Source organism: Heterocephalus glaber, unplaced genomic scaffold (genome assembly GCF_053883595.1).
Source record: "Heterocephalus glaber isolate CG9 unplaced genomic scaffold, H.glaber_assembly_v1.0 deba00001429, whole genome shotgun sequence".
NCBI classification, from domain to species: Eukaryota; Metazoa; Chordata; class Mammalia; order Rodentia; family Bathyergidae; genus Heterocephalus; species Heterocephalus glaber.
The window spans coordinates 2,180,414-2,203,355 of NW_028258294.1; the positions used below are offsets into that span (position 1 = coordinate 2,180,414).

At 34.5% G+C, this 22,942-nt stretch overlaps 1 protein-coding gene across 25 annotated transcripts in view; it reads right to left on the reverse strand.

Annotated features, from left to right (window-relative positions):
* Nucleotides 1–22,942, reverse strand: part of Dlg2 (discs large MAGUK scaffold protein 2) — a 2,046,311-nt gene that overhangs the window by 1,146,371 nt on the left and 876,998 nt on the right. The window lies entirely within an intron of this gene.

Consider the following 22,942-nt stretch of genomic DNA (forward strand, 5'->3'; position numbering starts at 1 on the left):
CAAAGGGAAATGGCTTTTGAGCTCAGTACCTGACAGGGAAACGGGTGGGTTGTGGAGGATAGGAAGAGATGTTGACAAGCCAGGCAGAAGAAATGATAAACTCATAGTCATGGAAACACAAATAAGAGTGTCATTTCTTGGGCAAACACAAGGTACTTTGTTATGTATACTATGAGGATATCTGTAGAGGAAGAAGTGAAAAAGAATACTCAGGACCCTAAATTTGAGACCTGTTATCATATGCCAGACTGGTAAGTAAATTTGAAAATACTATGTTATTTAATCCTCAGAATAATTAAATCACATAAATGCTATTATTAACCCAATTTTACTCATGAGGAGGCTGAGGTAGAAAGAGATTAAGCCACTTAACCAAGTTTGCAACTTGCCTAACTCTTTGCTTAGTTAGGACACCAGGTTTGTTGACGCCAGAGTTTAAACTTCCAACTTCTAATCTGGACAGGCAAGAATGAGAATACTAAGGCTTTGGGTCTTTTTTTTTTTTCTTTCATTACACAGTGTGTAAACTGATAAGCAGAGAAGTCATTTTACCAGATTTCTATTTTGGAAAATTCCTCTGGTCACTCAACAGGGAAGAGAGAAAAGAGATTTGAGAGAGGAAATTAATCAAAAAGGTAAATCTAGTTCAACTAAGAGTCTAAACTGGGTTTGGGCTAGTGTATATGTAGTAAGTGAGAAGGAGAAAGATTCAAAGATGTTGAGATTAAATCAGCAAAACTAAGCACGAGAGTAGACTTTGGGGTAAGAAAAATAGAGGAATTGTAAATAACTTTCAAATTTTTAGCTTGGGCAAAAATTTGGAGAGACAAAAACTGCCTTTTCCCCTGCCTGTGTTTATAGGGCAAACTAAAGTATTACAGAAACTGCAGGCAAAATACAGTATGGGAAACCTAATCAGTTACTAAGGTTTCATTTTTAAAATCTTAAAGGACACTGCTGGAAAAGAACATGGCATTATTTTCTATGATTTTGTGACTACAGCTAAATTCCCTGAGGCAGTACAGAAACAATGAATCTAATATGACAAGCCAGCATCTTAGGGATGTTCATTCCTAGCTTAATTGGTATCCCCATCTCTCAGTAATATAGACACATTTTGAATACAAAAGAATTTAAAGCAGGTGAATTTGGTTTTAATCAAATTCAGCTATCATTATTCAGATTTATATAACACAATCAAGCAATGATTATTTATCTTTTAAAAAGCAAATTTTGTTAGAAAAACACAATATACTTGTCTTTGTATAGTCTTTCTAGTGCAATTATATGAATCTGAAATACAATACATTTCTAATTCTTATATATTGAGCCATACAATGTGCCAGACCATTTCCATGTATTATCTCATTTAATTATCACACCAGTTCCACAAGTTGGTACTATTATTATCACTGCTTTTTCAGATAAAGAAAACAAGGCTTAGAGAATTTATTTATTCAAAGTCATTTTTGAAGAATGAATACTCAAATGCAAACCACTTAGGCTCAAAAATGTATGTCATAGTCACAAGTATTCATAGTTTTCCTTTTTAAAGTATTTTCAAGATAATTTAAAGTTCATATTCACCAAGCATATGTCAATTACATTAGAACTAGGTAGGGCTAGCATGGTTCAGAAGTACAAGGTATATTTGTTTTGTACCATAAAAAGCAATGAGTTTAGTCACAGTGTCCTTTGAGAGAAACACAATTATATTTTGTTCTGCTAATTTCTACCACTAAATTCCTTTGAAAATCAAATTATTCAGTTCAATTAGGTATTTTACTTAATGTCTGTCATCAAAGAAACATGCATCTATATAACATTAAACATGGTTCACTTTACATTCTTAATTACTCTAAATATGTCAAGGGATTTTTTTCTATTTTACAAAAAAATACACAGTTGTGTTTGGATGGTAAATCACAAAAGAGATGACACAAAGGTAGAATGAAGGCAGAGAAAGATTTAGATATGTCATGTGGTCTTTGCAATCATAAGATTTTTCTTTCATATACAAAATTTACTCACTTTATGTTTTTAATCTCAGACTGCATGCTGACATTGTGCCAGATACTTTACGACTATCATTATATTTAATCTTTGAAGAAGCACATACTGTAGATTTTAAATTGAGTCTACAAATAAGAAAATCAAGGTCCAGAAAGATTAAGCTATTTGTTCAGGGCCACATAGGAAGAAGTCCAGGGCAAAGGTTCAAACCTTGGTCATTTAGATGACAAAGTACAATAATTTTTTTATTCTGAGTGGTTATAAAAGACATCTATTTTATACCATCTAATTTTACTTTAGGATCTTTATTCTCATGTCTCATAGGCATTTTGACTTTGGTTAGTTGTTCTTTTATAACATATATACCAAAGTGTACATCTCAAAGAATTAAATGTGCTTTCAAAGTAAGAATTAGATAAATCGAATTAATGATATAAATAATAATCACTTTAAATGTAAATTGCTTTAAAAGTAAGAACACAATTTCTAAAAGTCAACTGAAAATACTGTTTGTCATTTTCTTCCTGCTATAATTTATCACTGGTGAATTTCTATAGGACATTTTATACAGTTCTGGGAATAATTTTTATTCAAATATTAAAAATAAAATTTCATCACTACATATATATAGCATAGAACAGTCATCAATCTATGTTGCTGTTTTTATAAGTTGCAATAATGTCCAGTCACTTTTTGGATGCAATCTCCAGTCAGGGGATTACTACAATACCTTCCTGGTTACTACAACCCGGTGTTCCTTACTCCCTAGCTTCATTCCTTTCTAACTTTTATCACTCAACATTCAGATCTCCCAATCCCTTGCTGACCTCAGCTGCACCTCTATATCCTGGATTTTTTCTTGGAAATGTGTCAATAAATACAATTTATAGGCAAAAATATTTGTTTAAAAAAGAGCCAAAGAGATCTAGATTTGGCTCTTATTATCTATTAGAGCTTTGACATGTCCCTGAATCTCTCCAAATGTTTGTGGTGTAGGGACTTAAGTTGAAGAGCTAGGGTAAAGGTTAGAAATGTCAGCAAGGTATTTAATGTTCAGGGAAACATATTAATTAGTGGTCTTAATTTAATTATTAATATAAGGATGCCCTTTCTAATGATCAAAACTGTCCCAAAGCAGAGTGAGCTATCTGGTGAGGGAAAGAGCATTCTGTCACCAAAAGAAAAGGCTAAACAATGACTAATTGTAGATTCAAGCAAAATAAATGGTATCATTGAGACTCATCCAATTCTGAAGCATTTTCACCAGATTTGCCCTTAGCTTGGTTCTGATGTCTAGCTTAGAGCCTACTATGAGGGAGGTGCTCACAAAACTTTTGCTTTCTACTTCTTCCATTCATATTGTCTAGCTGTCTTTCCCTGTCTCTTTTCTTAAAGGATTGTGCACTAATTCAGTATCTGCTTTCTAGTTTGGGATTTGCAATTCCAAAGGTTTCCTCCCTTCTATCCCCTTTTGTTTTGAGATAATTAGAAAAGGGACTTCTCAATGCTTAAGAAATTGCCTGAACTTGAGTCTGAACAACTTTGAGTCAAATGTGGGCTATGTTACTTCCTAGCAATATAATATACACAAATCTATTTAACCCACCTGATTTCCTACCAGTATGAAATACAGAGATCTACTGAATCCATCTGAGCCTCTTTCCTAATTTGAGTTAATAATTTTTGCATGTATTAATTTGAGTAATTAAATATACAAGGTATGTGAAACATTTAGGGCAGTTCTTCCACACATGTGTATAAAATAAATTCTGGTTTTTCCCTTTAATTTCTTTGCTATTAACTCCTAATCCAGCAAGAGGAAATGAAAATTCGTGAGATCACATAATGTTTATTAAAGATAATACTTTACAATTTATAATATCATTTGATATATGGTTATAATGTGAACTAAGTAATATTTATTGGATACATTGTCATATCAAGAGAAAACAATTACTAAAGGTAATGTGAAATACAGTAAAATCAAACTGAAATATGCCAGTCCCAGAATATATATATATATAATATATATATATATATATATATATATATTATATATATATAACCACTAAGTGCAAAAATTGAAAAAGGCAACAAAAAAGTCTGTCTGCTTTTTCATGGATGTTATGTAAAAATTAATTTGTACTGAGACATTCTGAGACATTTTGAGAAAACTTTTTTATAAGATAAGACTTTAAAGTTACAAAATGCTGCTACTCTGTGAGAAAAAGTAATCAAGTATGGTGAACTGAAATATCAAGGGAATAAAAAATATCCACAGAACCAGGTCTCTTTCATGCATAATGTCAGTAACAACGTGGTATGGTAACATTATTATTTACAAGCCACACTATATCTTTCATCTCAGACATTTGCAAAACTACAAGTTTAGCATGAATAAACTCATGTGCAGAGGAAAAAACAGAGATAGAAGCTTAATGATACTTTCTGGGAACAGGAGTGATGCATCTGAATTTGAACCTTTGTCTGCTTTAGTCCTCCCCATTTGGTTTGCATTTTTACTTGTTACAGAAGCATAACAAGGCAACTAGGAGAGGCAGAGCCACCCACACTATCACTCCCACACTGCTGGCTGCCCTGAGTCCTTGGCCAGCCTGCAGTCTGCAATGGCCACTTGAAGGGCCCACCATCACTCTCCAGGCTCCCACTTAAGCTTCTGCCGAGACATATGTCCCAGTCCTGAATCCTCGATAGTTTCCAGTTCTTGATTCTCATTCTGGCTCTCAGGCTTTGGAAAAGAATACAGTGGACAAGGGCCCAGGCCCAGTACTGGGTGAACACTGCAGATTGGGGCTGAGTCTCTTCAGTGGGGCCACCTAACCTCCCTCTCAGGACCACCCCCAGTCCTGGCCCAGTCCTCCTTGACCTGACTCATCCCTTTAGCTCACAGGTGCCTGTTCCTAATTCTTCTCTTACTTTTCCATTCATCATTTTTTTTCTGTTTTCTTAAGATTTCAGAATTCTATCAAGAAAGAAGATTCAAATTTCCTCTCACTTTTAAGTCTGCCTGAATTTGAATCTCTGTCTTCTAAGCGTTGGCTGGTGACTTCAGATGAGTGGCTTAATCTCTGTATCTTTAGGCTTCTTTTCATTCATATGAAAATTGTGACATTTATTTCAGAGTCATTTTGAAGGAAACAGGCCCCCTTCCCAATAGCTATTTAACGCTTTAGGACCAGTCCCCTCATTCTCACCCTGGCATCTCCATTCAGACTTATCTCTTCTGTCTTACTCCTTTCTCCCTTCAGAATGCTGTAACTGAAAGGGATTTTGGAAGTGTTTGAGCTTCTCCACTCCCGCCCTCTCATATACATTTTTCTTTGATACTGATAGCAAACTGAGGCCCAAGAGTAGGGACGTACTCACCGCAGAACTGATTCCAGAATCTAAGTCTGGTAATCCCTAACTCTGGCCAGTTTCCTTCGTAGAACACTCTCAGTGTCTTCATTGTTTCGTTTTTTTCTCTGGGGCTCTGCCTAAAGACCTTCACTTCACCCTACAGACCCAATCAGATCACACACTGTTTTTCTCCTTTATTTCTCTAAAAGTTACCTCAAATAATATTTGCCTGTGACCTCTATTCTTCACCTATCCTCTCTCCCTGGAACCACTCACTATTTAGGGTTTTTTTTCCCTATCAACGTAGCAGTACTATCAAATCCCATTTTTCATTTTTACTCATTTTTCATTTTAATAAACCATATGTCCACTTTGGTAATTTTGATGCCCCATGTGCCTGGCACAAATATGGAACATGATATTCAATATAGTATGCAATATATATTATATTTTGAAATGGATAGATGAATGAATCATCAGTACCATTTTATTCTTTGAATAGTCTCCCTTATTCTTTGGATAGTCTCCTTACTTTCTGTAGTACTAAATCTCTCAGTCATCTTCACTGCACTGTACGTTTACCTTATTTCCCTCCAAAAGAGGATTCCCAACTTTCTCGTCCTCTTTTCGTGCTTCTTTTCTGACACAGTTAACACTGGCTATCAAATTTGTAGCTGCAGCTTGACTTTCATTCCCTGAGTGCTGTAGTTCAGTTGGCTGATGTCCATTAACTACGTGGATGGTTCACTGTTACCTCAAACTTGATGTACAAATGTAAATAAAATCAAACTTCTCACTTACTCCTGACTTCCCTTGTTCTGTTGTCATTAACATCATTCTCCCAGAAGTGCAGGCTCAAAATTCAAAATATCTTTTGATTCTTCACTTATTTGCACCTTCTGAGTCCATGAATCTGTCTCTAAACCTTAATAGTCCTCTCAAATATATTATTTTGCTTTGCCTCAAAACACCTGTCACTCCACCACCCACACCAATTCTTCTGTGACTTTTCTAATTCTAATTTATCCTTTCCAAATATTACTTCATTAGTGAAACCTAGAATGACTTTATATCATAATTGGGCCTTGTATATATAATCTCTTACGTGTTTTCCATCTTTGTAGCTATTGTGTGCATATATATTTGTTAAGTTATCTGTCTATTTCATTAGAGTAGAAATTCCACAAAGGAAAATCTGTTTTCTTCACCATTGCCTTCTTAGAGCCTCACATAGTGCCTGGTACATGTAAAGAGTTATATGTTTGTGGTAAGAAGAAATGAATTAATAATAAATTATTGAGATGACCAGTTTTTTTTTTCCAAAGAACTCTAAGGGCTGATATTATTTGGTCATCATAGTATCATTGAAACAGGGACATTTATTCTACTAAAGAGTTTCACCAAATATGTTTAAAAATAAAAATATTTTACACAATTAAAGGTCATTTACTTTTTTGAGAAAAATATGCTCAACCAGAACCCACAATTTCCTTATCATGCCAGATGAATGAGGTATTCCCATGCTTGGACTCACTGAATCATCTCTCCTTTGAACATATGAATGTGTGGTCTTTACCAGAAAGGCTGTGAGGCACTGCAATTAACATAAATCATGACTTCAGTTGTGAGCAGTGTAGGAGGGTTTACTCAGTTTGTCTGAAGAAAATCTTGAGACTCTTACTTGTTCTAAACCCACTGACATTTCTTTCGTTGGATCACATTTGAATAAAGCCACCAAAATTTGGAGATGATTTCCAGCCAGATAAGCTGCAGGTGCTGAAGTAAATGTTTATGTTCATATTTGCACAAGTCAAGTAGTTCTCCATCAGAGATGAGCCCCTCCCAGATCAAAACTCAGTTCTACAAAATGCTATGCCCTAAATTACAGTTTTAACAAAACATTCACATGAAATTGGGTCTCAAGAGTTGAGGTTAGGAGAAAAAAACAAGTTTTGGGAAATAAACTTGATGACAATTAACATAAGCAAATTATCCGAGACTTCAATTTTAAGGATATTCTCAGCAAGTTTAAACAAGAGCATGAAAACAGATTTTTAAACTAGAAAGGTCCATAAGAGCTCCTGAGTCATATTTTTAGTCCTTTTATACCTTAAAAATATATATTTGAAAAATAGTACTACCAGTATTGAGTAATATAAGATATGTATGTAAGCATGCATGAATATATGAATGTATTTTTGATGTAATATATATATATATATAAATCCCTAGGATAGCACATTGCCTTTGTTTTCTCCTTTGCTTTCAAAAAAAGCAGGGAATATTTCTTAGCACATAACATACAGATATTAAATTTCCATTTAATTTCATTTAATTCTTCACATGTCCTAATAAACCACTAGTATTTTCATCTGTACTTGAAGAAGATATGTTTCCCATTTCCCAACTGCTAGAAGTTGAGTTTTCTATGTGTTGAAATTGCAAATTCATTTCCCTTTCTCTGTGACACACTGGTCACAGGTAACAATTCCTCAATTATGAAAGTATACAACTAGCAATCTTTTGTATTCTTGTAAAATATTTAAAAGAAAATACAATTACTTCACAATACTGTATAATATTCAAAGTTAGGCAGACCTTGGTTTGAAAGCCAGTTTATCTAATTTCTCTTTGTAAATGAATAGAATGTTATTTATTCCCCTGGACTACCAATTCCTTATTGGTAAAATGAGACTACTTTCTAGATAGCTAGGCCCTCATATATACAGCAAATATAAATAAGTATCTCCTATGTATCAGGTATCATTCTGAACATTGCAAATAGATTTTTTACATGTACCATAGAACTCATACCAGCATAATAATTTAAAAAGATGAAATACTTTGACATTCAAATGGTTTAAATATTATTGATCAGAGCTCTTCCTAAGTAAGTTATTTGTTTTCCTACTTTCACAAAATACTCATTTCCCTCTAGTTGGTAAATACTTCCAAACAGAAACCTTGCTTAACCTGAATCTATAGGCAATGACTGTTTTATTCATTTATATGTACAGCTGTTATTCAAGTAGACATGTGAGCATGCATGCACATGGACGTTTTCATTTCTAGAAAGGATCTGAGGTAGCTTGTTAATTTAAGAACGCTGGTTGCTCTTAGCAACAGTCTTTAACAGTTTTGCCTAGTTGCTCAGAACAATTTCTAAAAAGGAATGAAGTATTCAAAGTAGTTTTGCTAACAAATGGAAAATAAATGTGTTTTAACTGGACTTATTTCAGAAGAACTTTCAAAGAAATTAGTAACTCCAGTTGGAATGGAGAAGATGGTGTTGAGAAGCCTATTGTACACAGGATTTATATTTATTTTGCCTAGTGTCTATTCTTTGAACCATTTTATTGCTACATATCTACAATACATCCAGTAGCTGAGAGCACTAAGATGTCAAAGTTCAAGTAGCCCAGGAACTACACTGAATCCTATAAGGTGCATGATCAACTCTTCTTTACATTCCTACTAGAAAACATTCTGTTAAGTAAAAACATGACAATAGCAGGATTCTGAGGCTGTCAGAGAGAAGAGAACATTTATAAGCAAAAAAGGAAAGCAAATCCCTTCTAGCTATTAGAAAACTATGTTACTTTAATATGGATTTAAATTAATTCACAAAATATAGGTTACTGTGGGAGTTATGTTTATATTCATTCATACATCCATGAATTTCTTCACTGAGTAGATACCAACCAACTTCTAGGTCTCAGTCTTTGGGATTGAGAGATTCACTTATTCATTCATATACAGGATCCACTAAAAATGTATACACACTTCAGGAAAAGAAAAATAGTATGATGTTTTTTCAGTAGACGGTGTTGACCTTGTATGGGGGACCCTAAAGTATGTCATATATTACAGAAAACCCATTACACTGCCGGCCCTTAGAAAAGAAAGTGAAAATGCATGGGCAACAATCTCAATGACCAAGGTTACCCAAGCAGCAGCTCAGCCTAATAAATGTCCTGAAGCTTATGACCACCACTTTAAGCATCTCTTGTAATTGTAGAGGCCAAATGTAACTTGTATTAATTTCATGAATTTAGTATTAAAATATTTATATAAGTTTGTCTTTTCCTAAAGTGTGTATTCAATTTTTGGCAGATGGTATTTATCAAATACCTCATTTTTCTTATATTCTCATGAAGTTGAATTCAGTAGAATTTATATGAATCTAAAATATTCTAAAAGTGAAATATGAAGGGTATCATGATAGAGAAGGCCTGGGAAGCTTTAACAAAAGGACAGATCCTTCTTTGAAATTAACACTTGGTTTTGGTTGCTTAAATATAAAAATTACATAAACGTTTCATTCAATAAACAATATATTGAGGATTTAGTATGCTGCAAGATCTACACTAGCACCTATGTACTCGGACACATTTTTGGAGCTTTGTAATAATTTAGCTCAATATGATAGAAAAAAAAATCATAACTCTATGGGAGTGGAGAGGATATAATGGCCAGGGATGCCTTACAGGAGGAGATGGCACACACTTAGTCCTGAAATATAACTATGGATACTATTAAAATTTTATTGACCTCCTTCCTTGAAAAGAGCCCAAACCATTATGAGGCACTGGACAAGTATAGAAGGGTATAAAAACTTATTCACTTGCTAGATAAACTAATAACATTCTTGCAAACAAACAATGTCTGTATGCAACGATTGAATAAAAGTGTAAGATGTTAGATGATTCAGAGCCAAGAGCAGTTATACAAATAGCACTTTAGGGTTCTGAACAGAAAGACTGTATAAAAGGAAAGATTTCAGTCTGTAAGTCTGTCAGGATTATTTGTTTGAAAGTGAGCAACTGTAGACATACCCTGTGAATAAGCTCATTAATGTTCTGAAATGGCACATTGAAATACTTTAATAAATGTACCACAATTTAACATGGAATTCAAGTAAATAGGACAGCATCTGTGGTGGGCTATAAGGATCTGCAAAACCACTATCATCCATGAGGCCCAGAATCAAGTCCTTCACACTAATACTCTGGGATTGAAAAAACTCATTTTGACAAATTTGCTTCCACAGACAGGAAGTAAGAAAGCAACCTTGATATTCAACCAGTCATTTAAAAAAGAGAAAAAAAGAGAAAAAAACTAAACTTTGGCAAATCTATTTAAGTCCATTCATTATCTTAGTTTGCTAAAATTTTAGTTACATCAGAATATAAATTGCTGCACAGTTTTCCTAAAGTGGTTTACAGAGAAACTAAGTAAAATAAAACATCACCAATTAAATTTAAAGAGCTCGAATTAACCAAACAACTGCAAAGGAAGTCCAGGATTTTCCAGACACATCTCTTCTCTAAAGATATTTATAAAAGACTTATATGCAACAATACCAACTGCTCATTCAAAATTATTAAACCCTCATTGTACAGAGGTAAGATAATACATTTTCTGTTTTCCTTTTGGGCCAGAACATTTAGAAATTGTCTTCCATATCAATAAAACCACAAAAAGATAAAAATTTGTTGATATCTAAGAATTAGCCAAGCCTAGCAAATAGAGTTTCACAAGAAAACATCTAGAATTCAGTTGTTGGTAGAAAGCTAACTGAAATCAGAACAACTCTGTAAGTGATTTTTCTCTGCCTCCCGAGAAAATAAAATACCTAACACTTAGGCCATTTTACACAGAGCTACAGTTTCATTTTTCAGACACAGATAATTAGGTCTACAAATCCATACAGGAGAAACAGCAGGGATCTTTGCACATATAAATTCTTGTTGAGTTTCTTGGCTTGACACTTTAAGTATAGATAACTGATAATGGAAGCATACATGAAACTGATTTGATTCAGAGTAGAACGTTAATATCTAGGTTCTAGACTCCTGAAGTGTTGTAACAGAATAGAAGACAAACCAGGCACAGTGGAACAGGTCTAGAATCCCAGAACACTGGGAGGCTGAGGCTGGAGGGTTGCAATTTGGGGCCAAGATGGACAACTTGACAACAAAACAAGATCCTGTTTCAAAATAAAAATCAATAAAGGCTGAAGACGTAGGTCAGTGTGAAGGCACAGCCTGGATTCAATCCTCAGTACCAGGAAAGGGGGAAGGAGAGAGGGAAAGGGAGAGGGAGAGAGAGAGAAAGGGAGAGAGAGAAAAGAGAAAGAAGAGAAAGAAAGGAAGGAAGGAAAGAAAGAAAGAAAGAGAGAGAGAGAAAGAAAGAAAGAAAGAAAGAAAGAAAGAAAGAAAGAAAGAGAAGGAATTGAGCAATGCTTGAATGTCTAAAGAGAATTTTCAACTCAATGCGTTTTAATTTCTTCACCTATAAAACATTTTTCTCATAGAACTGTTGAATTAAGGGGCAAAACATAAAGTCATTTCAAAATGCTGTACATATAGTTAGTGATAGACATTTTAAAACACGACTAAATCAAGACCAAGATGTGGGTTCTTTACAGGTAGTTAGATAAATCTATTAAAAAGAGGTAAGTCAAAAGGCAAAAAGCAAATACATAGCCCCACTTCTAGCCTCTTAAACCCTTTGACCAGCTTCATCTGAAATCCCTAAATTCAATTTGCTACTTTATTGGAAGAATGGAAGTGTAGTTTGCACAGCTTTAGTTTCCTATTTCCTTACAGCTAATTTTTTCCCTAATTTTTTCAAGATGACAATTCAAAACTTCAGCTCTGGAGGATGCCTGCTCTCCCTTCAGCCAAAACAGGCATCCAGTTTCTCCAATAAATGAGATCATAGCATCCCCCCACACGCTGCTGTAGATAAGAACCCATCAGCAATTTTATCATAAAACATATTTTCTTCCCTCTAGCTTGAGAGATCAACCATAGCAATTTGCTAGGGAAATAGCTCCAGCAAAGGATAATGTACAAGGCTCAAGCCCTGAGAGAAAAAATTTTAGTTTTACAGAACTCAAGAAAGGTTTATTTGGGAATTAGCCAGCCTATAGAATCCCAAGGACTATTTCCTCTGGATGACCATTTTGTCTTTTAAATAAAGAAAATACAGTTTTCTGATATACAAAATTTTCTCAGGCAGCAAATGTTAGGAAAGGGGTTATATATATGGATATCTTCAGGCACCAATACCTCTCATAATAATAGCTGCAATAGCACACACATTTCTAGTTGGTGCTTGTACTGAGCATGCTCCAGGGCTGGGAGGATCTAATCACAGAGTCTGAGATAAAATCATAGAGGCAGAGAAAATTATACTACCACTACTTCAAATAGGAAAAATGAGACATTAATAAAATGCCAGGGATGATATATAAAATTTTCCCCGACAAAGTGATGGCACTTGTCCTATTCAGTGAAGGTAAATTGAAAAAAGCTAGTGTCAGGTCTGGTAACACAGTGAACTCTCTTATTTCCCACTCTGTGAGTCCTACATGTGAAAGTGAAAAGCTACTTTCTGTGCTATTTAATACTATATAAATACAAATAAATGCATTTGAGAAAGCTGGAGGAAGAAAACTAATATTTGTTCAATGGACACTACATGACAGACATTGTATTTGTTGCTTTCATATTTGGTTGGTGTAATAAACCTACTAAATATATCTTATTTCCACAATATAATGAGGAAACTGAAACTCAGGTGAAAGAGCTTCTTCAAAATCAGGAAGTTAATGGCTCAGTTACACAACACATTTTAATACCAATCTCTAACATTAGGGCTTGGTTTCTACTTCTGTGTTTGTTTGCCTAAGAGTACACTCAGGCTTCAGACTCTGAGAGTCTCTGCTTAGTCCAAATGGTAGGATAGAATAGAGTATGATCTAATACGCCCCCCCCCATCTCTCCTTTTCTCCCTTTTCAGTTCTATCCAAGAAGAAGTTACACCTTCTACTTTATGCCATTGTTTCAGATAGCTCCTTTTAACAATTTCAAAAAAGTGTTGGTCCACAAAGATTAATAGTAGATTTGAGTTCAAAGCCAAACTCTTTTTCCTTTCTGACCTAGTATAAGGATGAAGAATACCCAGATTAATTTCAGACACTTCCCAAAAGCCTTTCAAACTATTCCTAAAGCTGTCATTCATTCTTTTGTTCTCTCTCTGTTTGTAGAAGGGATTCTGACCTATTCAAATATGATATGACTTTTAAAATAGGAACTATTTTGTGGATCCTCTTTAGCTATACATATGAAGAGACAGTATTGCACAGTAATCAATGTGTTCCTAAATGGTGGCATTCTGAGTAGTCTGTAGGCAAATTTACATAAAGTCCATGGAATACAACTTTCTGCGTGGTGATGACCAAGTAAGAGTCCAATCTGCTGTGCCAGTTGTTTCTACCATTTGCATTTCTTAGCAGTGACTCCTCAACCAAAAGTTGAAAAAAGTGTCCCGAGGCCAGCACTACATAGTACTGTGTTTGATTATTACAACTGAGTGCCCACTGCATGATAAATATGACAGATGTGCTCCAGAGAGGGCTAGAAATTAATTACTGGGCAAGTGTACCTACATTTCTCTAATTGGAAATTTTTGCCAAAAACTATGAAGATAGTTGAAGACATGGCTCCAAGGGGAAAATTAAAGTTAGGTACTATTAGATAATAAGCCAACTAGCATGGTATTAGTGACCATATTATGTGAAACCTTATGACAGTGGCATTATTAATCAGTATTTGATTATATCGTTATTTGATGCAGTGATATCATTAATCCCTGTCTATTTTAATCTCTAATATGAATGTTAAGGCAGCTAAGATGGATCAGATAATCATTTTTTAAAATTTGACTGATTTCATTGTATTCCCTCATCAAATAAAATGATTTAAACCATTGGACAAAACTTTAATAAGGGCAATACAATCGAATACCATCAATATAACATTTTATATGAGAATACCTACAAATTGATATTTGAAAATATGTTATTTATAAGGCCTCCAGGTAAGCATTTAAATGTGTTTAAGAAAAATTATTAATGTATGCTCATCATCACTACAATGTATAATGTGCTATCACAAGAACATCTAAATATGTTAAGTACAGACTTTAAAAAGTCATTAAAGTATATTTCAATATTTTCTAATGTGTTACAGCTTAAAGTATCATTCATAATTTAAAAAGAAGTAAATCCATGAATTTAAGGGTAAATAAACTTAATTGCAACATTTCTCCCGTTGCATGGCAGTTCAATTGTATTTAGGATATATTAGCTTCTCTACATCTTACTGCATGAGAGTGACTTCCTAGTGATTCTGTGTCTAGGCATCTCATCCCAGAAATCACTTTTATTGGTCGTGGTTCTCCAGAGAAACAGAACCAGTAATGAAAGCATATGTAAAACATGTAACTATGTGTACATACATATACACGTGTGTATATATGCATACCTATGAATTGGTCCCCATGATAATACAGGCTAAATTCTAAGATCTGCACTCAGCAAGCTGGATACCCAAGAGAGGCAATATTCAGTTCCAGTCCCTGCGCAAAGATCTGAGAAACTGGAAAGGTGATGATACAAGTTTCAAACATGAAGAGCCATGTTCACTTTAAGCCCAAAGGCCCCAACTGAAGCAATCAAGCAGGAAGAGTTTGCTTAGCCTTTCTCACCTATTCAGGTCCTCATTTGGTTGAATAAGTTCTGCCTAAGTTAGGGATGGTAGTTTCCTTTATTAGTCTACAATTAAAATTTTAATCTCATCCAGAAACAACCTGGAAGATAAATCTAGAGTAATATTTGATCAAATGTCTGGCCTAGTTGACACATAAAATTAACAAACCACACATGATTAACATATTGAATAATGCTTAGTCTATATTTTAGAGACCATGATCTCTGGGAAGTTTGACCACACAAGAGGTTCTCAAAGGTGAACTGTTAAGGAAAATGGCAAATGAACAATAGCAACATATACATCATTTGGTTTTTCATTCATTCAGTAAATATTGACAAGTCCTGTATCATTCACTAGTTTACTTAAATATTTATTGACTGCCTTTTGTGTGACAGGCACAATTCTACTTATAGGATCATTAGACACTATTTTAAAGAATATAATATGGTCTTTTCCCCCTAAGTAGCTCACAGTTTAAATATGCAAATAGAGAAATAAATAACTGAATAATATAATAGAACTGATACAGATAGAACTGTGGCATATGGCGCAAGTACTAAGTGTTAAGTCCCATAAGAGTCCAGGGGTAATATAATTCAGAAGAGATTGGGGTGATTTCATCATATAGACTTTGGAACATTACCTGGATAAACATAAGGAAAAAGGGTCTATACAATGTAAGATTTTTAGGATGCTGAATTTCATGACTCAAGATTCCTTTTTCATGAACATATTTTAATAGCAGCATGATTATTTATCTCCTAATCTGTGAATATTTACGTCTTTCCCTCTCAAATTTTCCATTAACAGTAAAATTTTTAAAAGACCTTGAACTGGCAAGAATTCTTTGTCAAAGACAAAACAAACCCTTACAGCTACTTGTTTAGGACATGCAGCACCTGTTTTACTTATCAGCTCATTTTTCATTTTCTCTTTCTGGGTCAGGTTTAATCTAGGATTTTTTGGAGAGGAGGGTGGTGAATTATATAAACTGTTAGCTTCTCCCTTCTGTTGGATTAAAACACTTTAATGATGTGTTGGTAGGTTGCAATATGACTCATTTACTGATGGATGAATTTCATATACTTGACTGAACCCTATTCTGACAATCTTTATTCAACAATATGAAAAGTAGCTTTAGTAAAATAGAAGAAAACATATTGTATATTTACTACATAGTAAGCATTGTGCTTAATATTTTATATGTAATATCTCACTTAATTCTTACAACTGCCTTGCAAGTAGGGTGTTATTTTTCTTCCTTCTTAAAGATGAATCATGTCAGTTTCTCCTTCCTCACCTCAATTCCCAGAACTTCTAGTTCATAGTTAGAGGTCATGACACAGAAAGAATAACACTGAGTTAGAAATTAAAAGTCCTGGTTACAGCTATAACTCTTAGACTTGCTGTATGACCTTGAGTAAAGCATCTTCTCTCTACATGATTTAGTAACTTAGTGTGGAAAATGAGAGCATGAATGTTATGAAAAATGGGGCATTGGATGAAACTCCACTTAGAAGAAACAGTTTATACAATAAAACTGAATCTTCTGACTGTGCCTTGCATTCACATTCATGTGTGTTCCCAGAAAGATGTGTGTAGATTAAATTTTTGCAAATTGACTTAACAGCTTAAAGGCACTTTTAGGAAGGAATCTGCTGCTTGAAAAGAGTATTATAGTACTATAGATATTCTGGAAATGAGTGAGAACTCTAGACCTGAACTGCTTAGGTTCAAATTTTGGTTCTGTTAATCAGGAGTTATATGACTTTATAATGTTAGTTAACCCCTTTGTAACTCAGTTTCCCTACTTGTAACATTGAGATAATGATTATGGCCTTATCAAGTCATTATGAGCATTATTTGAGGTCCCCTTTGTAAAGCAAATGTAGAACAGTATTGACAAATGATAGCCAGTGAGTGTGTGTGTGCTGGCTAATGTGAATAGCATTTTAACATATCTATTTTGAATATTTGGATTTTTGGAATATGAGGTATTCAAAATACACCAATACAGGGCCAGGGATTTAGCTCAGTGGTTCCAGTGCCTGGCTCACAAGCACAAGGTCTGAGTTTGATCCCTCGTACCCAAGAAAAAGAAAGAAAAAGAAACAAAATACACCAATAAATAATAAGATATGAGACTCTTATTAATGTAAAATCTAAAAATGTTTTAATTCTATTTAAAGAAGAATAAACTAGGTTGCTTCTTTTAAAGTCATAGAGAGAAATTACTTAAAGCTGAAGAATGTTATGACATATAAAGTAACTTATGACAGCACAAATTTATATAGACATCTTTAAATTAAAGGTAGAAATACCCATCATCAAGCATCTTAAACTTTCAAAATATCTGACTTTGTAATCGTACTTATTATAATGTATCAAAATTTAAAAAATTCAAATTCAGAAAAAACTTGTTCCCCGAGATATTTATTTCATTTTAGTAGTATTAAATTGGGGGGAAGGGATGGAAGACAGAATATCCAAAGATATGGGTTGCTATTATACACCTATTAAACTATGTTCACAAATCTTAATATAGGTGAAAAATATCTAAATATAAACCCAACTGAATCAGAACTACGTTTTTAAAATAAGCTATGTGGGGCTGGGGATTTACCTTAGTGGTTTTGCCACCTGCTGTGCAAGAGCAAGGACCCGAGTTCAATCCCCAGTACCAATAAAATAAAATAAAATAAAATAAAATAAGCTATGTACAGACCAACAAAAACAATATAGTGCTAAGAAACAATGAATATATTCACTAACATATTAACAATCTTTATCTCTAGTCTTCTGAGGCTGTAAGTTCTTTCTTTTTGTCACTTTGAATTTTGTTTTTTCCAATTTATTTCAATAAACATTTATTATTATAAAATAAAAACACAGAACACATCAAAGTAGTCAAATTTTGCAATATTTAAAATACTTAGACTAAAACAGTACCAATGACAAAAATGTACATAGTGTTATATCAATTGATGAATTTTCTGGGAGCATCACTTATAATAAAACTGGCCTCATCAAAATAAGCAAATGAACAAAACCACGTCTTGGGCAGAAAGGAAGTCTTGGAGAGGCAGAAAAAGTCAGAGGTGGAGGGAACTGTCCACCAGCGAGGTGCTGACAGTCCCTCAGCTGGGGTGGGTGGGTGCAAGAGCACCCTCTGGAGGTCGGGAATGAACACACAACCCATTGCCTAGGTCCTCATCCTCCCCCCCTTCTCCTTTCCCACATTTCTCTTCTTCTCTCACTCTTGTCTCTGTTTGCCAGGTAACTATGGAAACAGAAAAAAGACCAGTTGTAAAGCATCTAAGATATACTGTGGTGTTTAATCACATCGAATTCTCCTCCTCCTCTCTTTACTTTTTAGTTCCTAGATTTAGGCTCTTTTTCCTTTCAATTCCCTCTTTTTTTCCCTTTCTTCCATTTTTAACCTCCATCTTCCTCTCCCTAATTTCTCTTTTGGGAGAGTCGCCTAAGAGAAGAAAGAGAAGTTGCTTTCCACTACATTATTCCTCTCCTTTGAGGAAAATTACAGTTTATGAAATGTCCAAATATTTACTGGAAAAAAATAGGCTACAGGATTTCACAAAATCTTCAAGAACTTTTCTCTACCTTAATACATTAAAGAGGACATTGAAAGAAAATGTTTTAGCCTAAGGGAATAATGGTTTGAGTTGCTATATTAACAAATAAGTATTGAAGTAAAGAGATTTCCTAAAGTTTGAACCATATTTTTGTTGTATATTTATTGTTGTATTTAAGGCATACAACATAATTTTTACACTTTCACATAATGAAATTGTTACTTTAGTCAAGCTAGCTAACATATCCATTATCTTACAGTTATCCTGTGTATGTTTAAGAGCATCTAAATACAAGTACATGATATATATTTCTTTATCCGTTTACCTGTTTACAGATGCTTAGGTTTATTCCATGTATTGGCTATTGTGAATAATGCGCAATTAACATATGCACATAGCTATATGTGGTGCTGATTTCATTTTATCTGGAGCTATTTCCAGAAGGTGATCACTGGGAAATATGATTGTTCTATTTTTAATAGTTTAAGCAACTTCCATACTGTTTTGCACAAGGTCTGCAGTAATTTATATTCTTATATCCAGTGTTCAGTGGTTCCCTTTTTTTCTATATCCTAACCAATACTTGATACCTCTTGGTTTTTTTGGCAGTAGCCATCCTAACATATATGAGGTGGTATCTCATTGTGATTTTGATTTGCATTTCCCTGATAATTGATAATTATTAATAATGTTAAGTATGTTTTCATGTCTTCTCTGGAGAAATGTCTGTTCAAATTCTTTGCTCATTTTTAACATGAACTATTTTTAAATTACATCCTCCTCTTAATAAAGAAAACAAACTGTAGAGAACATTAGTTTACAAAAGTACTTTTGGACTATTAGGAAAAATCACAAATATTTTACCTGCTTTGTGTGTTTTTGATGTAGAAACACTGGTGATGGGAAATGGGGAGTATGAAGATGGAGGGGGACACAAGGACTGCTGACCTTTGAGATTCAGCTATGAACAAGATAGAGGAAAAAGAAATAACATAGCAAGCCAGGCCTTGGAATTAACATTCAGAATCTGATCTTTGCTGGTGGAGCAAACCAGAGTTAAGTGAAGGTAAGTTATTTTCTGAGAATGACACATAAGTTATTATGAAGAAAAAACAAGCCTTTTAAAAATTCTCCTTTTCCAAAGAAAGTCCATTCCTATAAGCAATGTTGTATGGCAATAGCAATGGACTGGGGGAAAAGAAGGATTAATAAAATGGAAAAATTCTTTGGAGCAATAGTATTTTAGAATCTCATGAGAATTTATGGTCGGGTTGTTGTGAGTATTCTGCACTTTATGGAAGGCAGTGTAGTTACTGCTTCAACAGACCTGGAATTCCTGAAAGGCCTGCCCCATGCTTATGTTCATAATCTATCTCACAGTACCTGGGACCCAGCCTGGAACAGACACACTCTATCGTTATAGTAATTAGTCACTGACTATGTTCTCCACAAATTTTTAAAGATAATTATTTAAATTCCACTTTTATTGCTCAGATTCAACTGGAATCATTATTATATATTTTTCTTTAAATCAATACTGCAAACAGTATAGTCATTTGGCTTTTAAACCATAAAAGATAAACCCTGTTTATAGCCATACCTGTAGTATCTAGCATTTGTGTGCTCAGTAAATATTTATTATTGAATGGGATATCACTTTTTAATTAACTTTTATAAACATATTGTACTTGTGAATGTGCTGTCAATATATACATAGTTCTCACACATTGTAGAAATAGCCTCGTAAAGAACTATAACTTTGAGGATAATGATTAAGTTCATAGCAAAGATGGACAAAATCAAAAGAACTATTTTTGCAGTGAAAGAGGTTCTTCTTAGAAGTCATAACCCCCCCCAACTTCCCTCTTAGTGGAGCTATAAAATAATCAAGGCCATATAAAAGCACCAATTACTTGGAGGCCAGGGTTTTAGCTCAGTGGCACCACACCTGGCTCACCAAGCACAAGGTCCTGAGTTTGATCCCCAATACAGAAAAAAAAATTGTAGAGTGAGGGAGAAACTGGCTCTGCAGAGCAAGTTTGGCCCAAGAAAAAGAAAAAAAAAAAAAAGGACACCCTGGAGAAAAGCACTAATCACTTGATGAATACATACCTACTGTCTCAAACAGTGCACATATCTCACTTAAATTTTGCCCCTCATTATGACATAGTAATATGTAACACAGTAATCATTACCGTGGTGACTTTACTGTGAGGAAACTGAGACTTAGTGAAATCATATACCTATATGTGTGAAATCCAGTTTTTAAATCTGAGCCTGTCTGATAGGTATGTTTTCCACATTACATTCTGTCATTGTCTCTCACATGGTGTGGAAGAACTTCACTAGAGAAAAGCAAAGGTAGAAAGTTTTAGTACCTGTCACATCTAAGGTGGGAGCATTGTATTAACCAATCCATAATTGACCATCTGGGAAGTATGGTTATAATACATTACTCATACCAGTATATAGAGATTTTTCAAATTATCATGTTCAAATACTTGGCAAATGGAATGGGATAGCCCCTTTAAAAGTATAATCTATTTTCATAGAATTAATTTACTTTCCAAAGAGCATTGTTAACCCACAGAGCTCATTTAGGTGTTTCACACTATTGACATGAGTCTCTCTCAAAAAGCAAATTGTTAAACCAGCATATGAAAATGAAAGAAAAATCAAAGGAAGTTAAGGTAATGCAATCAGCGTGCTTCCAAAAAAAATTTATGTTTAGAATATTGTCAATTTCTCTCAATAAGGTTTGAAAAACAGGGGAAAATATGACAGCATAAAAGAAACTTTTAAAATAAGCTTGAAGAGTTAAATGCACATTCAATAACATTCTCTACACCAAAGGCTAATCTTATTTGATTATTAACTTGTGTTTAATTTCCCCTGACAAATAATTCACCTTTGTTAATAAGCATTTAGCACTCCAAAGCAATTCTCATAAGCTCATGAGAATGGATTTTAAACAGTAGCCATTGCTAAGATGCTGCTCTAAGTGCAATTAGAAGAGCATGGAGTGGATAAAAGTATTAGGCAGGGGTAGCAAGTTGCGAGGAAACAGGCCCTCACTGGTTAGTTACTGGTGCTGTTCATTCACATGTGTCTTCCTTATAATGATACACACACACACACACACACACACACACAAACAACGAAAAACAAAACTTCAACAATTCTAAGACCTCTTTGGGGTTTTAAAAGAAGAATTTAACTACTCTTTAATATGAGTAATATTTTTAAAAACTGATCCACAAATATTTGTCAATCACTTTACCATTAAATTCTTTTATAAAAGATATTGTTCAAGGATGTTGTAACTGGAGGGGTCTCAGAAATCATCTCATCCATACTATTCTCCTCTAGAAGAAAACCTGAGGATCTAAATAAAAGAAAACCCTCTAGGCACAGCCAGTATAAGATAATCCTCACAAGTTTTCTAAGCCTATACCTACTATGAACACTAGCCATGAAGTTGAATTTGTGTGATTCATTAACTTTACTGACAAAGGTGCTTGCCAGCTTTCCAGTTCAGTCTCTGGTATCACCTTCCAGGTCCATGGAGATTGTGTGATTTTTCTTCACTTGTAGAAGTGAATTTTCAGTTATTTCACATGAAGTGATCTCACTCCCTATCTCCCTCCTTAAAGGGTCACATATTTGCCATAGGAGTGTTTTATATAAACAGGCTGAAAGAACCCAGCAGCTTTGCATAATAAGAAGTACAGGAGAGACAATTCATTCATGAGTTAAGGCTTCAAACAGCAAGTTCTGGGCATCTTTTCCAGGAAGTGCATTTTCAGGTCCAACATAAAGCTCTACTAACAAGGAACAATGACTGATATAACCTGCTTCAAAAACCCTCAAACCTCATTTCCTTGGGAACACTAATCACTTTTCCAAAACTCCAGGGTAGAACAGTTATGTGCTACAAACTTCACTGAGAACTGTGCCACTTTTTGATAAAATTTCAGTTTGCTGATTTCATGCGGATTTTTTAAGCTCAGGAGCAGTCACACAATTGGGGGCAATATGAGTTCTGTTCCAGATTTTCTGCCTAAAATTACAATAAAGCCCCGAATCTTTAAATGTGCTAAATTGCAAACTGATGTGTTCAGTTTCATCCGGAGCTCATCTACCACCCTAGGACTCCTGCTCAGGGCTGGCTCCAGGTGGTGGTAATCTATGGAGTTAAAGAGCTTCCAGGGCAGCGGCCAGCAGCCCAGTCCCTAGCTAAATGTAACTAGATCCCAAGCAAAGAGCCAAGTAAGGCGCCCCTTTTCCAAGGCGTATCTGCTCCTGGAGCCTCTGTACGTTAGAGACAGGGTCCTGTCACCACCGATTTATCAACCCAGCAAAGCACGCTGGAAAATCATTGGGCTCTCCTGGCTCCCAAACCCAACCGGCTCT